Source organism: Rana temporaria, chromosome 7 (assembly GCF_905171775.1).
Source record: "Rana temporaria chromosome 7, aRanTem1.1, whole genome shotgun sequence".
In the NCBI taxonomy this organism is placed as follows: Eukaryota; Metazoa; Chordata; class Amphibia; order Anura; family Ranidae; genus Rana; species Rana temporaria.
The window spans coordinates 17,918,758-17,934,814 of NC_053495.1; positions in this window are offsets into that span (position 1 = coordinate 17,918,758).

Here is a 16,057-nt window from a genome sequence, read left to right on the forward strand (position 1 = left end):
GATTCATAGAATCAGTTACGCATAGATTTGGGCAAGATACGAGCGGCGTAAGTCTCCTACGCCGTCGTATCTTGGGGTGCATATTTACGCTGGCCGCTAGGTGGCGCTTCTGTATATTTCCGCGTTGAATATGCAAATGAGCTAGACACGCCGATTCGCGAACGTACGTGCGCCCGGCGTATCAAGATACGTTGTTTACGTAAGGCGTCAGACCGGCGTAAAGTTACCCCTCATAAAGCAGGGGTAAGTCATGTTAGGTATGGACGTCGGAAACGTACGAACAGCGTCGTATTTTACGTCGTTTGCGCAAGTCGTCCGTGAATGGGGCTGGGCGTAGGTTATGTTCACGTTGTCTAAGCATTGAGCGGGCGTAATTCACTTTGAAAATTCGACGTGATACTGAGCATGCGCGCATGCGCCGTTCGTAAAGCGTGGGGTCACGAATCATTTACATACAACACGCCCCCTACCAGCCTAGTTTGAATTAGGCGCGCTTAGGCCGGCCCATTTACGCTACGCCGCCGTAACTTAGGACGCAAGTGCTTTCTGAATACATTGCCTCTCTAAGTTGCGGCGGCGTATCGTAAATAAGATACGCTAAGCCCGCACAAAGTTACGCTGCCCCTACGTGAATCTGGGCCTATATATTTTCTGAAAGCAGACACCTAAGGCTCCGTACACACGACCAAACATGTATGCTGAAACTGGTCCGGGGGCCAGTTTCAGCAGACATGTTTGGTCGTGTGTAGGCGCGAGCGGGCCGAATTCCAGCAAACATTTGCCCGCCGGGCCTTTTCCCAGCGGACAAATATTCCTGGACGTGTTTTAAAACCGTCCGCTGGAATCCTGCCCGCTCGGACATGTACGGTCGTCAGTACAGACCTACCGTACATGTCCAGGCGCCCGCCGTCCCTCGCATGCGTCGAATGACTTAGACGCATGCGTGGAAGCCTTTAAATGGCAGGCCCGCCCACGTCTCCGCGTCATCGCCGCGTCATCGTCGCGGCGACGACGCGGACACGCCCCGCGTATTGTTTACGCGCGGACTTCTGTACGATGGTGTGTACAACCATCGTACAGGAGCCCTCTGGCAGGCTTGTACGGTGAAAACGGTCCGACGGACCGCTTTCATCGTACATGTTTGGTCGTGAGTACCCGGCCTCAGAGAATAAAATTGTGGTAGTTCTAATTTTAAATGTCGCATGATATTACCGCAAAGGTCTAGGAAACGCGATAATTCGGTAAAAAACACACATATCGTAAAATTTAGGGCAAACAAAATTGCCCAAATTTTGGTAAAATATAAAATACAAGGTTGCACCGAGTAAATAGATACCCAACATGCCAAAGCTGTCCTGATTATTTTTTTTGGATCTCTGCTCTTTGCTTTCCAGCCTGTAGGAGAGATGTGGGGTTCTTATTAACCCCGCATCTCTCCATAAAGAGGACCTGTCATGCACCATTCCTATTACAGGGGACCCGATCACCGCTGGAGTCCCGCGATCGGTCCCCGGAGCTGAAGAACGGGGAGAGCCGTGTGTAAACACAGCTTCCCCGATCTTCACTGTGGCACCGTCATCGATCGTGTGTTCCCTGATATAGGGAACCACAATCAATGACATCACACCTACAGCCACACCCCCCTACAGTTAGAAACACAGATGAGGTCACACTTAACCCCTTCAGCGCCCCCTGTGGTTAACTCCCAAACTGCAATTGTCATTTTCACAGTAAACAATGCATTTTTGATGCATTGTTTGCTGTAAAAATGACAATGGTCCCAAAAATGTGTCAAAATTGTCCGAAGTGTCCGCCATAATGTCGCAGTCATATAAAAAATCGCTGATCGCCGCCAATTTTTTTAGTAGTAAAAATTTTTTTTTTTATAAAAATGCAATAAAACTATCCCCTATTTTGTAAACGCTATAAATTTTGCGCAAACCAATCGATAAACGCTTATTGCGATTTTTTTTACCAAAAATAGGTAGAAGAATACGTATCGGCCTAAACTGAGGGAAATTTTTTTTTATATGTTTTTGGGGGATATTTATTATAGCAAAAAGTAATAAATATTGAATTTCTTTCAAAATTGTCGCTCTATTTTTGTTTATAGCGCAAAAAATAAAGAACCCGCAGAGGTGATCAAATACCACCAAAAGAAAGCTCTATTTGTGGGAAAAAAAGGACGCCAATTTTGTTTGGGAGCCACGCCGCACGACCGCGCAATTGTCAGTTAAAGCGACGCAGTGCCGAATCGCAAAAACTGGCCGGGTCTTAAGTGGTTAAAGACCGTCATTTCCGGTTTCGGCCAAGTGCGTCCTGAATTTTCGGTTTCGGCACCTATATGAAAATATTACATGCGTTGACTCGCCTTGCGCACAAACCGCGACCACAAAGCTTGTTGTGATGTTTCTTCCCGCGACGGGAAGAGATAACATCCTAAAACGCTCTGATGGCAATAACCAAAAAAATAAATAAAATAAAACTCGGAGTGACCTCCCCAAACTGTCAGCCGGGAAAACAAACTGCGCAATTAACCAGAGAAAGAACGTGCGGGCGAGAAAAAAATAGTTTCCACCTCTTTGGAGCCTTGAATGAAAATGAATATCATACCTTATTAGCGAGGAATGCCCAGGGCTGCAGATGGAAGGGAATATATTTAGCCAATTATCGAAGCCAAATACGGCCTTCTAATCTTCATCTTGGCGCTTGCTGACCACATTACGCCAAGGATCCGCTAATAGTATTACACTTTTGACAAGTGGCGCTGTTAAGTGCACCGATCAATACTGGATTTTGCAAAGTTATGACTGCAGGAGAAAAAAAAAAGATAGTGCTTCGAAAGGGGAGCGCCATCTTATAATGCATGTTTAATGCTGACTTGTTGCTGGTGTGTGAGAGATAACATCGCGGCCAGCTATTTAACCACTTGCCGACCACTTCACGCATATATACGTCGGCAGAATGGCTCCTGTAGGCAAAACAACGTACCTGTACATTGCAAAGCCCGCCGTGTAGGGTGACCACATTTCTAAACTACCATTCAGGGACACCCCCCCCCTTCCCAAAAATCAGCTTGTGCTGTAACGAATCACAGCACAGTGATTGGACACAAGAGGCGGGATTTATGATTTCTCCAATCACAAGCTGGGGGCGGGGACTGTGCTCCTCCAGGCATTCCCGGCCAGGACAAGTACTGTCAGTGAGTAAAGCGGTGATGTGGCGACCTTTTTTGGGGGCATCAGATTGGCCCAGTTTCATTCCGGGGCAATGTATTGTCCTGGAATGAAAGTGCCCGGGACTAGGGTGACCACGTGTCCCGGATTGCCCGGGACAGTCCCGCATTTTGCAGGTCTGTCCCGGGCACATTCATTCCAGGACAATACAGTGCCCCAAAATGAAACTGACACAGCCACCCCCCCCCCCGGGGGCCAATCTGATGCCCCCAAAAAAAGCCCCCCAAAAAAAAGGGCAATCCGGGACATGTGGTTACCCTACCGCCGAGCTCCGTGACCGTGCCAGCAGGACCTGTGGATTTGAAGTCCTTCTGTGTCCCGTGATCGTGTCACGGAGAAGCAGAACGGGGGGGGGGGGGGTGCCTATGTAAACAAGGCATTTCCCTGTTCTGCCTAGTGACAGGACAGTGATCTACTGCTCCCTGTCATCGGGAGCAGTGATCACTGCCGTGTCACTTGTAGCCCAGTCCCCTCACAGTTAGAATCACTCTATAGGACACACTTAACCCCTTCATCGCCCCCTAGTGGTTAACCCCTTCCCTGCCAGTGTCATTTATACAGTAATCAGTGCATTTTTATAGCACTGATTAGATCACTGTATAAATGACAACGGTCGCAAAATAGCGTCAAAAGTGTCCGATGTGTCCGCCATAATGTTGCAGTCATGATAAAAAGCGCAGATTGCCGACATTACTAGTAAAAAAATATATATATTAATAAAAAACCAATCAATAGCCAAATACGGCCTTCTAATCTTCATCTTGGCGCTTGCTGACCACATTACGTCAAGGATCCGCTAATAGTATTACACTTTTGAAGACGTTATAACTTTTGCACAAACCAATCAATAAACTCTTATTGTGTTTTTTTTACCAAAAATATGTAGAACAATACGTATCGGCCTAAACTGAGGAAAAAATATAATTTTTTTATATATTTTTGGGGGATATTTATTATAGCAAAAAGTAACAAATATTTCTTTTTTTTTCAAAATTGTCGCTCTTTTTTTGTTTATAACGCAAAAAAGTAAAAAACGCAGAGGTGATCAAATACCACAAAAAGAAAGCTCTATTTGTGGAGAAAAAAGGACGCCAATTTTGTTTGGGTTCAATGTCACACGACCGCGCAATTGTCAGTTAAAGCGACGCAGTGCCGAATCGCAAAAAGTGCTCTGGTCAGGAAGGGGGTAAATTCTTCCGAAACTGAAGTGGTTGATCACTAAACACACTGCAATGTATAGAATATTATACAAATGAAAGCGGAAGTAGGATGTACTACTCTCCAGGAAATAATTTGTTGGTATCCAGAGCCTTGATGTCATCCATGTTCAATGCTGAGTTATTGTTGGTGTGTGATAGATAACATCGTGACCAGCTATGTCATCACTAAACACATTGGCCCAGATTCAGGTAGCCTTGCGCTTTTTTTACGTAGGCGCAGCGCACCGTTTTTGCCCTGCGCCCCCGCAAATTTTCTGCGCTACCCGCGATTCACGGAGCAGTAGTTCCGTAAATTGCGTGTGCGCTCCGGCAAAATGCCCGGCGTAAGCGCGCGCAATTGAAATGATCCCGTAGGGGGCGGGAATCATTTAAGTTAGGCGTGTTCCCGCGCCGAGAGTAGGGCGCATGCTCCGTCGCGAAACTTTCCTGACGTGCATTGCGGTAAATGACGTCGCAAGGACGTCATTTGCTTCAAAGTGAACGTGAATGGCGTCCAGCGCCATTCACGATTCACTTACGCAAACAACGTAAATTTCTAATTTCGCGACGCGGGAACGACGGGTATACTTTAGCATTGGCTGCCCCTGCTATTAGAAGGGGCAACCTTACGCTAAACACGCCGTACGCAAACGAAGTAAACTGCGTACGCAGGGCGCGCGTACCGTAGTGAATCGGCGTTAGTATGCAATTTGCATACTATACGCTGAGCACAACGGGAACGCCACCTAGCGGCCATCGCAAGAATGCAGCCTAAGATATGCGGGCATAAGAGCCTTATGCCACGCATATCTTAGGCTGCAGTCGGCGTAACGAGGTTCCTGAATCAGGAGCATTCGTTACGCCGGCGCAAGTAAGCAATTGCGCTGCGTAACCATGGTTACGCAGGCGCAATTGCTTCTTGAATCTGGGCCATTGCAGTGTATATAGTGCTATACAAATAAAGCTGCAGGCAGATGCAGGATGAATACCATGCCAGGAAATAATATGTTGTTATCTGGAGTTCTTGATGTCATCCATGTTTAATGCCGACTTGCTGCTGGTGTGTGAGAGATAACATCAGGACCAGTTATGTTATCATTGAACACTTTGCAGTGTATAGAGATGTCTCATATTTTGCTGGTATTTTCAGAGGTGTTAAAGAGTACCTGTCTCCAGACCATTCATTTCAACCTTGCAATAAGATTGCACTCTATTGCCAAAAGTTTTGATATCCTCACCAAAAAAATATATATATATATATATATATGTTTTAAGTGGTATTAAAGGTTCAGCTTTAAAAAAAAATTTAATATATAACAAACATATTATACTTGTGGTTTCTGCACAGAGCAGCCCCAATCCTCTTCTTCTCAGGTCCCCCGCAGGCGCTCCTCGCTCCTTCCCCTTGACCAGTGTCCCCAATGGCAAGCCGCTTGCTATGGGGGTACTGGTGTGTGCGTGCTTCCGAGCCAGCTCTACGCATCCATAAGACACATAGAGCCGAGGCTTGGCCCCACCTCCTCTCTCTCCTCATTGGCTCACTGGTTGTAAATGACAGCAGCGGGAGCCAATGAGGAGAGGGAGTCCCGGGACAGCTCAGGCTCTCTTGCTCACCGCTGGATTGAGAGGGGGTACTGTTGAGTATTAGGGGTGCTGTAGGGGGAGCAGCACCCCTAACAGAGCCTTCTTTTGGTGGTATTTGATCACCTCTGCGGTTTTTATATTTTGCGCTAGAAACAAAAAAAGAGCAACAATTTTGAAAAATAAATAAATATATTTTTTACTTTTTGCTATAATAAATATCCCCAATAAAAAAAAAAACAATTCTTCATCGGTTTAGGCCGGTACGTATTCTTCTACATATTTTTGTTAAAACAATCGCAATAAGTCTATATTAATTGTTTTGCGCAAAAGTTATATAGCCGGATTCGGAAAGCACTGACGTATCTTCTGCTACGCCGTGTAAGTGCACTGATGCGCCGTCGTATCTATGCGCCTGATTCTTGAAATAAGAAACGCCTGAATTTTGGCTCCATCCGACCGACGTAAGTCTCCTACGCCGTCGTATCTTGAGCGCATATTTACGCTGGCCGCAAGGGGCGCTTCCATTAATTTACGCGTCGAATATGCAAATGACCAAGATACGCCGATTCGCGAACGTACTTGCGCCCGTCGCAGTAGTATACGCCGTCTACGTAAGGCGTATGTCCGGCGTAAAGTTATTCCACCTATAGGAGGCGCATCCCATGCAAAGGTATGGACGACGGAACAGCCGTCGGATTTTACGTTGTTTACGTAAGTCGTACGTGAATGGGGCTGGGCGTAGGTTACGTTCACGTCGTAGGCATTAAGCCGTCGTATCTTAGGGAGTATATGCGACGTGATTCTGAGCATGCGCGCATGCGCCGTTCGTTCGGCCCTTCATTTATATGGGGTCACGGTTAATTTAAATGTATCACGCCCCACTACCTTCCTACTTTGAATTAGGCGGGCTTACACCGGCCAATTTACGTTACGCTGGCGCAACGTAGGGAGCGAGTGCTTTGTGAATATTGCACTTGCCTCTCAGAGTTATGTCTGCGTAGCGCATATGAGATGCGCTACGCCGGCACAAAGTTGCGCCGATCTACATGAATCCGGCTAATAGCGTCTACAAACTTTGAAAAAGATTTATGGCATTTTTATTATTTGTATCTTTTTTTAACTAATAATGGCGGTGATCTGCGATTTTTAGCGGTATTGCGACATTGCAACGGACAGATCGGACACTTTTGACACATTTTTGCTATAAATATGCACCGATTACTGTGTAAATGTCACTGGCAGGGAAGGGGTTAACACTAGGGGGCGATCTAGGGGTTAAATGTTTGTTCCCTCAGCGTGTTCTAACTGTATGGGGACAGGACTGACTAGAGAAGGACACATTTCTTTGTTCTTACTTAGTAGGAACACACGATCTGTCTCCTCTCCCCTGACAGGAGAGCTGCCAGAGGGTGCGTCTGGCAGCCACCGGAGGGGCAGCTCTCGTGCATGCGGTCGCGCACGGCCGGCAGCAATCGGGCCCGCTGGCCTCGCTCATTGAGTCCCCTGCTGTGTAGCGGGCGCGAGTGGGCACATCCGGCGGCGCGCGCGCGCCCGCCCTCTGGCAGCTCTCCTGGGCAAAGCTGTACCCGTATGGGATTTCGCCCAGGAGAGCCATTCTGCAGCAGTAAAGTTATGTGCGCCGGTCGGGAACCGGTTAAAGCAACATGTATAGTTCAGGCAAAGTTCAGGACATGCATCAGAAGGCAGTGAAGAAATAACTAGAGCCTCGGAAAATGGAAGTCTCAGAGTGACCACAGTGCAGGTGGGAGATGGCGGGAGCCCAAGACTAGCGACACTTTTTTCAGCCACTTCAATAATTCTATATTAATGATACCGCAAGTAACTGACACAGGCACAGATTTACTGTCCGGCATCCTCGTAACTTATTTCATCTTATCTATTTCAAAATGATTATCAAACTCTGTGCCGGCACCGAGGAGCCAAGATGCCGGCGGGCAGAGGGCCTAATTGGAAGCCATTTTTAATGATGTCATTGTATATTAGCGAGACGCTGACTGTAATGCATTTTTCCTGGGTAGGAATTATGAAAACACATCTCCTAATTAATGTGAATGGAGAACACCGCAGCCTCTAGATCTCTGACTGCAGTGAAAAATGTAACCTGTATTAAAAGTTTGGGAAGGAGCCAGAAAAAAGAGCGACCGGCGGAGATGTGAAGGAGGGCTGAATGTGGTGGGGACGGGGGCAGAATTAGATGTGAAGGGGGCAGAATGAGATGTGGAGGGGGCAGAATGAGTTGTGGAGGGGGGCATAATGAGTTGTGGAGGGGGCAGAATGAGATGTGGAGGGGGCAGAATGAGGTGTGGAGGGGGGAAGAATGAGGTGTGGAGTAGGGGCAAAATGAGGTGTGGAGGGGCACAGAATGAGGTGTGGAGAGGGGCAAAATGAGATGTGAAAGGGGCAGAATGAGGTGTGGAGTGGGGGCAGAATGAGGTGTGGAGTGGGGGCAGAATGAGGTGTGGAGGGTGCACAGAATGAGGTGTGGAGGGGGCATAATGAGATGTGGAGGGGGCAGAATGAGGTGTGCAGGGGGGCAGAATGAGGTGTGGAGGGGGCAGAATGAGATGTGGAAGGGGCAGAATGAGTTGTGGAGGGGGGCAGAATGAGGTGTGGAGTGGGGGAAGAATGAGGTGTGGAGTGGGGGCAGAATGAGGCGTAGAGTGGGGGCAAAATGAGGTGTGGAGGGGCACAGAATGAGGTGTGGAGGGGGCAAAATGAGATGTGGAGGGGGCAGAATGAGGTGTGGAGTGGGGGCAGAATGAGGTGTGGAGTGGGGCAGAATGAGGTGTGGAGGGGGCATAATGAGATGTGGAGGGGGCAGAATGAGGTGTGCAGGGGGGCAGAATGAGGTGTGGAGGGGGGCAAAATGAGATGTGGAGGCTGTCAGAATGAGGTGTGGAAGGTGGCAGAATGAGGTGTAGAGGGGGACAGAATGAGGTGTGGAGGGGGGCAGAATAAGCTGTGGAATGGGGCAGAAAGGGGTGTGCAGGGGGGCAGAATGAGATATGGAAGGGGCAGAATGAGACATGGAGGGGGACAGAAAAATATATGGAGGGGGACAGAATGAGGTGTGCAGGGGGGCAGAATGAGTTGTGCAGGGGGGCAAAAAGAGTTGTTCAGGGGGCAGAGAGAGGTGTGCAGGGGAGCAGAATGAGATGTGGAGGGGGCAGAATGGAATGTGGAGGGGGCAGAATGAGGTGTGGAGGGGGGCAGAATGAGGTGTGGAGGGGAGAGAATGAGGTGTGGAGGGTGGCAGAAGGAGATATGGAGGGGGACAGAATGAGGTGTGCAGGGGGGCAGAAAGAGTTGTTCAGAGGGGCAGAAAGAGGTGTACAGGGGGGAAGAATGAGGTGTAGAGGGGAACAGAATGATATGTGGAGGGGGCAGAATGATGGAGGGGGCAGAAGGAGATGTGGAGTGGGGGAAGAATGATGGAGTGGGCAGAAGGAGATGTGGAGGGGGCAGAATGATGGAGGGGGCAGAAGGAGATGTGGAGGGTGGCAGAATGATGTAGGGGCAGAATGAGATATGGGGGGGCATAATGAGGTGTGCAGGGATGCAGAATGAGTTGTGCAAGGGGGCAGAATGATGGAGGGGGCAGAAGGAGATGTGGACAGGGGCAGAATGAAGGAGGGGGCAGAAGAAGATGTGAACAGGGGCAGAATGAGATGTGGAGGGGGCAGAATGAGATGTGGAGGGGCAGAATGAGATGTGGAGTGGGGGCAGAATGATGGAGGGGCAGAAGGAGATGTGGATGGGGCAGAATGAGATGTGGACGGGGCAGAATGAGATGTGGAGGGAGCAGAATGAGATGTGGGGGGGGGGCAGAATGAGTTATGCAGGGGGGCAGAATGAGTTGTGCAGGGGGGCAGAATGAGGTGTGAGGGGGCAGAATGAGGTGTACAGGGGGGAAGAATGAGGTGTGGAGGGGAAAAGAATGAGATGTGGAGGGGGGCAGAATGAGTTGTGCAGGGGGGCAGAATGAGGTGTGCAGGGGGGCAAAATGAGGTGTGAAGGGGGCAGAATGAGATGTGAAGGAGCAGAATGAGATGTGGAGGGGGGCAGAATGAGTTGTGCAGGGGGGCAAAATGAGGTGTGAAGGGGGCAGAATGAGATGTGAAGGAGCAGAATGAGATGTGGAGGGGGCAGAATGAGATGTGCAGGGGGGCAGAATGAGGTGTGAAGGGGGCAGAATGAGTTGTGCAGGGGGGCGGGATTATTAAGAGGGTGAAATGTGAACTAAAATATATAGATTTTTTGCACACGGAAGAGCCAGAAATAAAATACAATTTTACTTATATTTGGGTATTATGAATATATTCTAAAAAAAAAAAAAACATAATATTCAATAATTGTTATTATAAGGTTTCAAATAAACTGACTTGCAATTTACGTCAAGCAGCTTTTCTTTCTGTAATTTCTATGGTACACTGTGTGCTGCGACTCTGAAAGAAAAGGACTAGGCTTTTAGGTGTACTTTACAAGATGAAAGGAAGACGTATTATTGCTGCGAGCCTCCTATAGCGCTCTGTATGGTGCCAACTGTTGATCTGCAGCAGCTGGAAGATGCGGTGAATCAAAGAACGATATGGGTCATGTGATCGGCTATTAAGCCTCAGAAATGTAAAGTTTAATAACTAAAAGTATTAGGTCAGTTTCGCTGGGCGTTTGGTCAGGGCACTTGTCCCATCCCAATGAAGTCTCCGCTTTGGTAAACAGCGATTTAACCAAATACAGGCAATCTTAGAAGAAAACCTGTTAGAATCTGCAAAAGACCTGAGACCGGGGAGGAGGTTCACCTTCCAGCAGGACAACGACCCAAAACATACAGCCAGAGCTACAATGGAATGATTTATATCAAAGCATATTCATGTGTTAGAATGACTCAGTCACAGTCCAGACCTAAATCCCAATGAGAATCTGTGGCAAGACTTGAAAATTGCTGATCACAGACGCTCTCCATCCAATCTGACAGAGCTTGAGATATTCTGCAAAGAAGAATGGGCAAAAATGTCCCTCTCTAGATGTGCAAAGCTGGTAGAGACATCCCCAAAAAGACTTGCAGCTGTAGGCATTTGATGGGGCAAACTGGCAGCACACTGATGGCAATTGATGGGGAAAACTGGTAGCACACTGGTGGCAATTGATGGGGCAAACTGGCAGCACACTGATAGCAATTGATGGGGCAAACTGGCAGCACACTGATGGCAATTGATGGGGAAAACTGGCAGCACACTAGCGGCATTTGATGGGGCAAACTGGCAGCACACTGATAGCAATTGATGGGGCAAACAGGCAGCACACTGGCGGCATTTGATGGGGCAAACTGTCAGCACACTGATGGCAATTGATGGGGCAAACTGGCAGCACACTTGCGGCATTTGATGGGGCAAACTGGCAGCACACTGGCGGCAATTGATGGGGCAAACTGGAAGCACACTGGCGGCAATTGATGGGCACACTGGCGACAATTGATGGGCACACTGGCAGCAATTGATGGGGCACACTGGCGGCAATTGATGGGGCACACTGGCAGAACACTGGCGGCAATTGATGGACACACTGGCGGCAATTGATGGGGCACACTGGCAGCAATTGATGGGGCACACTGGCAGCACACTGGCGGCAATTGATGGGGCACACTGGCAGAACACTGGCGGCAATTGATGGGGCACACTGGCGGCAATTGATGGGGCACACTGGCGGCAATTGATGGGGCACACTGACAGCACACTGGCTGCAATTGATGGGGCACACTGGCAACAATTGATGGGGCACACTGGCAGCACACTGGCTGCAATTGATGGGGCACACTGGCAGCACACTGGTGGCAATTGATGGGGCACACTGGCAGAACACTGGTGGCAATTGATGGGGCACACTGGCGGCAATTGATGGGGCACACTGGCAGCACACTGGCTGCAATTGATGGGGCACACTGGCAACAATTGATGGGGCACACTGGCAGCACACTGGCGGCAATTGTTGGGCACACACTGGCAGCAATTGATGGGGCACACTGGCAACAGTTGATGGTTACAGTAGCTGCGGTTGATGGCACAGTGGCTGTGTTTGATGATTTTTTTTTTTCAGTTTGTTTGCGCCCCCCAAACATTTTGAGCACCAGCCGCCACTGGTATGAACCAACCCAAAAAATTACTGAAAAAAAAGAAAAGGGTCACTTTTGTAGAATAACGCAGGAATACAATGGGGCAAAGATGTATTTTGGGGTGAAGGTCCACTGTAATGCCCAGGTCTGATTTCTACACAGAAGGGCCGTTGTGCGCCAGTCATTCTTCCGCTGTGGAATGTAAACCTGAATATTATGTGCCGGATAATTCCCGTGCCGGGGGAAAATCACAGCCCTTTCAGTTCTGTTCCTGACTCAGGTAAACAGCGCAATGGATTTAATGCATAAATGGCCGTAATTACGTCTGATTCCTTTCTCGTTTTTTTGATACAACCACCTGCCGCTTCCTAGACTTCTATTTCATGGCTGCAATGTCACACTCGGGCAAATAGAATTCACTTCTCGCCTCACTCAGCGGGTTCCCGTGTGTCTTGGAACATCGCGGAGATGGAGAGAAAATGAGAATTAAAAGAAAAAAAACCCCAAATAAAATGATCATTTAGAAAAAGCTAACCAGGAGCGTTGGTAGGATCGCCACCCGCGGAGGTGCCGCCGGGCACAAAGAGTAACGCAGAGTCTTCAAAGCTCGGCAAGAATAGCATGGCGGGTCCCCAAGAAGAGGGGGACAAGGGGAGGAGAAACTAGCAAAGGGAAATGATTTGTTGCTAATGAAAACAAAGGGGCAGTTCAGGTTATGATTCCGGTAATTTGTATCCAGTGGTTTGTTAAAATGTTACCTGTTGCCCTGTACACACGATCGGATATCTGATGGAATCTAATCCGATGGATTTTTTCCTCGGATATCCGATGAAGCTGACTTTCATCAGTCGTGCCTACACACCATCGGTCAAAAATCCGACCGTGTCCAGCGCGGTGACCTAAAACACAACGACGTGCAGAGAAAAATGAAGTTTAACCACTTCCCGACTGCCGCATGTACATATACGTCGGCAGAATGGCACGTACAGGCACATTGGCGTACCTGTACGTACCTGCCTAGACGTGGGTCTGGGGTCCAATCGGGACCCCCCCCCCCCCGCTACATGCGGCGGTCGGATTCCATCGGGGAGCGATCTGGGACGAGGGCGCGGCTATTCGTTTATAGACGTTCCGTCACGATCGCTCCCTGGAGCTGAAGAACGGGGAGAGCCGTATGTAAACACGGCTCCCCCGTGCTTCACTATGGCGCTGCATCGATCGAGTGTTCCCTTTTATAGGGAGACACGATCGATTACGTCAGTCCTACAGCCACACCCCCCTACAGTTGTAAACACACACTAGGTGAACCCTAACTCCTACAGTGCCCCCTGTGGTTAACTCCCAAACTGCAACTGTCATTTTCACAATAAACAATGCATTTTAAATGCGTTTTTGCTGTGAAAATGACAATGGTCCCAAAAATGTGTCAAAATTGTGCGAAGTGTCCGCCATAATGTCGCAGTCACGAAAAAAATCGCTGATCGCCGCCATTAGTAGTAAAAAAAATTTTTTTTATAAAAATGCAATAAAACTATCCCCTATTTTGTAAACGCTATAGATTTTAAGCAAACCAACCGATAAACGCTTATTGCGATTTTTTTTACCAAAAATATGTAGAAGAGTACGTATTGGCCTAAACTGAGGAAATTTTTTTTTATATATATATATATTTTTGGGGGATATTTATTATAGCAAAAAGTAAAAAATATTGCATTTTTTTCAAAATTGTCGCTCTATTTTTGTTTATAGCACAAAAAATAAAAATCGCAGAGGCGATCAAATACCACCAAAAGAAAGCTCTATTTGTGGGGAAAAAATTTTGTTTCGGTACAAGATTGCATGACCGCGCAATTGTCTGTTAAAGCAGCGCAGTGCCAAATTGTAAAAACACCTCTGGGCATTTAGATGCATATTGGTCCGGGGCTTAAGTGGTTAAAGAGGAAGGAAACCCTCTGAATAAAAAAATAAAAGACACCCTGCAAGACAAATGCATAATGAGCTAATATGCATAGCATACTAGCTCATTATGAATTACTTACCTGAAATCGAAGCCCCCACAGCGGTCCTCGTTGCCCTCCTCCGTTGCCGCCTTCTCTCCTGGAGTGACTTCCGGGTATCGCAGCTCTGGCGCTGTGACTGCAATTACGTCATTCCCGCGCATGCGTGCAGGAGCCGCCAATCACGGGACGATCGCCGCTAGAAACTGCACGCTCAGTGCGCCCGCGCTGCTGTCTATGGCGCATGCGCCGTACACATTGGTGCCTGTCTTTTTTGCAAATATAAATAAATATAAACCTCCACGGTTTAGGAGATATTTCTTGCACCTACTGTACAGGTAAGCCTTAATCTAGGCTTACCTGTAGGTAAAAGTGGTCTGTAAGGGTTTACAACCACTTTAATGGCAGTCTTAGTCCGTAGGGTTCAATATTGAGTTGGCCCCGCCCTTTTCAGCTATAACATCTTCAACTCTTCTGGGAAGGCCGTCCACAAGGTTTAGGAGTGTCTATGGGAATGTTTGACCATTCTTCCAGAAGCGCATTTGTGAGGTCAGGCACTGATGTTGGATGAGAAGGCCTGGCTCGCAGCCTACGCTCTAATTCATCCCAAAGGTGTTCTATTGGATTGCAGGCCAGTCAAGTTCCTCCACCTCAAACGTGCTCATCCATGGGGCAGGTTCACATAGAAATACGGCGGTGTAACGTATCCCATTTACGTTACACCGATGCAGGTTTACAGCGTAGGTGCCTGATTCTCAAAAATCTTACCTGTAAACTTGCGGCCGTGTAACGTAATTCCGATCGGCGCAAGTCCGCCTAATACAAATGGGGCGGGCACCATTTAAATTAGGCGCGTTCCCGCGCCGAACGTACTGCGCATGCTCCGTCGGGTAAATTACCCGACGTGCATTGCGCTAAATGACGTCGCACGCCGTAACTTAGGGCGCAAGTTTCGTATGCAGAAAGAACTTGCGCCCTTATAGTTACGGCGGCGTAACGTATGTGTGTCGGCGTAAGCCCGCCTAATTCAAATGGGGATGATGTGGCCGTGTTTTATGTAAATTCACTGTGACCCCACGTATTTGACGTAGTTTACGAACGGCGCATGTGCCGTTCGTGAAAAAATCCCAGTGCGCATTCTCGAAATTACGCCGCAAGTCGTCATTGCTTTAGACGTGAACGTAAGTTACGTACAGCCCTATTCGCGAACGACTTACGCAAACGACGTAAAAATTTCAAAACTCGACGCGGGAACGATGTCCATACTTAATATTGGCTACGCCTCATATAGCAGGGGTAACTTTACACTGAAAAAAGCCTAACGTAAACGACGTAAAAAAATGCGCCGGGTGGACGTACGTTTCTGAATCGGAGTATCTACCTAATTAGCATATTCATCGCGTAAATCTACGGAAGCGTAAATATGCAGCTTAAGATACGACGGTGTAAGTCACTTACGCCGGTCGGATCTTAGGGAAATCTATGCGTAACTGATTCTATGAATCAGTCGCATAGTTACGACCGACCCCGCTCAGAGATACGACGGCGTATCCGGAGATACGCCGTCGTATCTCCTTTCTGAATCCGGGCCCAAGTCTATGGCCGCTCGCTTTATCACGGGAGCGCGCCCACAAGGACTCCACACAATGCGAGGGAGCTTGCATGAATGTGTGGAGTTCTTGCGAGCGGGGGCCAGAGACAGCCGCCGAGGGACTCCAGAAGAGGAGGATTGGGGCCACTGAAAACGAGCTGCACAGTGGAGGTAAGTATAACATGTTTGTTATTTTAAAAAGAATAAAACATTTCTTTACAAACCCTTTAAATCATATTAATTTGCTAAATCTTCTCTGAGCTCACGCTCACATGTACTTTATCTAGTATGATGATTGTATCGTGAGCGCCTTCATTTGC